The sequence below is a fragment of the Penaeus vannamei genome, chromosome 14 (genome assembly GCF_042767895.1).
Source record: "Penaeus vannamei isolate JL-2024 chromosome 14, ASM4276789v1, whole genome shotgun sequence".
Lineage (NCBI taxonomy): Eukaryota > Metazoa > Arthropoda > Malacostraca > Decapoda > Penaeidae > Penaeus > Penaeus vannamei.
Window position 1 is genome coordinate 40,080,061 of NC_091562.1, and position 2,461 is coordinate 40,082,521.

Here is a 2,461-nt window from a genome sequence, read left to right on the forward strand (position 1 = left end):
CCTTTCTCAAAGGTATGAATGCCTCTGAAATCTCTACAGCGTAAGATATTATAATTTTCACACCCGAAATCTGAGGCAAAATACAGTATAAACGCCAGAACACTCTCAAGACCCTCGACTCCGCGCTGCGTTTGTTTTCCGCCAAGGGATTTGGAAGGGATTGGAACCCTCTTAAGTCTCCCTAATGAAGATATTATTTTCACGTAATGCCCCGGCGGAGCTTAACACCGAGGCATCTTCATGGCATCTATAATCTCTGCGGGGAAGGGATAGAGGATCCGAGAAGCTATGAGCGACGAACGACCGAGAGAAAAAAAAACAAAAAAACATCGAAAACGGGAAGAAAATAGTCCGCCATATTTGTTTTTCTCCTAAAAAGAATTCCCGCGCAATATCAACCCGAACAATAGATACCTAAACCCCCTTAAAGAGAAGAAGGAATCAGAGCGCATCGTCGCCCGGGAAGGCAAATGATTCGAGAGAACAAATGCGGACAAATGCGCTTCTCCTTCGTCTCCCGCGCCGAAGAAACAAAAGAGGATCGGACCTGTCAACCGAGCGTCGGGTTTGCAAAGTAGTAAATCCCCTAAGAAGGGATTACAACATTTACACCTAAAACATGTATAGAAGGTGTTGAGGATGTGAGGAGGTGGGGGGGGGAGAGGGGAAGGGGGGAGAGGGGTGGAGGGAGGAGGATGTAAGGAGGGAGAAAAGGGGAGGGGGGGGGAGGGGTAGAAGGAGGAGGAGGGTGTGAGAAGAAGGAAGAGGGGGGGGGAGGAGGAGGAGGATGTGGGGGGAGGGGAAGGGGGGGGATGGAGGAGGGTTTTAGGAGAGGGAGAGGGTGGAGGGAGGAGGAGATGAGGAAGGGGAAGAGGGAGAGAGGAGGTGGAAGGAGGAGGGTGTGAGAAGAAGGAAGAGGGGGGGGAGGAAGGAGGAGGATTTGGGGGGAGGGGGAGGGGGTGGAAGGAGGAGGGTTTTAGGAGAGGGAGAGGGCGGAGGGAGGAGGAGATGAAGAAGGGGAAGAGGGAGAGAGGAGTGGAAGGAGGAGGATGTGAGAAGAAGGAAGAGGAGGAAGGAAGGAGGAGGGATGTGGGGGGAGGGGGAGGTGGATGGAGTGAGGGTTTTAGGAGAGGGAGAGGAGAGAGGGAGGAGGAGATGAGGAAGGGGAAGAGAGAAAGGGAAGGAGGAGGATGAGAAGAAGGAAGAGGGGGAAGGGAGGAGGATGGGGGGAGGGGGAGGGGTGGATGGAGGAGGGTTTTAGGAGAGGGAGAGGGTGGAGGGAGGAGGAGATGAGGAAGGGGAAGAGAGGAGTGGAAGGAGGAGGATGTGTGAGAAGAAGGAAGAGGGGGGGAGGAGGAGGATGTGGGAGGAGGGGGAGGGGGGATGGAGGAGGGTTTTAGGAGAGGGAGAGGGTGGAGGGAGGGAGGAGATGAGGAAGGGGAAGAGGGAGAGAGGAGGGAAGGAGGAGGATGTGAGAAGAAGGAAGAGGGGGAGAAGGAAGGATGGGGAGAGGAAGATGGGGGTAGAAGGAGGAAGAGGAAGAGAAGAAGACAGGAATGGGTGTGAGCGAAGGGTATAAGAAGAAATAGAAGGAAGAGGAAGAGGAAATCTTCAAAGAATGAGAAATAGAGATACGAAGAGTGAAAAAGCGTTGATAAATGACAAGAGGGTGAGAGAGCAAGAGAGAGAGAAAGAGATTGAGAAAAGAGAGAGTGAGTAAATGGGGGAATGAGGGCGGAAATGAGTAATGAGTGCACGGGCGAGTGCGTGGAAGAGATTGACTGAATGAGGGAATGAGAGAGCGAGTGAATGAGTGATTCTGAGTATGGGTGAGTAAGGGAGAGAGTGAATGAGTGATTTTGAGTATGGGTGAGTAAGGGAGCGAGTGAATGAGTGATTTTGAGTATGGGTGAGTAAGGGAGCGAGTGAATGAGTGATTTTGAGTATGGGTGAGTAAGGGAGCGAGTGAATGAGTGATTCTGAGTATGGGTGAGTAAGGGAGCGAGTGAATGAGTGATTTTGAGTATGGGTGAGTAAGGGAGCGAGTGAATGAGTGATTCTGAGTATGGGTGAGTAAGGGAGCGAGTGAATGAGTGATTTTGAGTATGGGTGAGTAAGGGAGCGAGTGAATGAGTGATTTTGAGTATGGGTGAGTAAGGGAGCGAGTGAATGAGTGATTTTGAGTATGGGTGAGTAAGGGAGCGAGTGAATGAGTGATTCTGAGTATGGGTGAGTAAGGGAGCGAGTGAATGAGTGATTTTGAGTATGGGTGAGTAAGGGAGCGAGTGAATGAGTGATTCTGAGTATGGGTGAGTAAGGGAGCGAGTGAATGAGTGATTTTGAGTATGGGTGAGTAAGGGAGCGAGTGAATGAGTGATTTTGAGTATGGGTGAGTAAGGGAGCGAGTGAATGAGTGATTTTGAGTATGGGTGAGTAAGGGAGCGAGTGAATGAGTGATTTT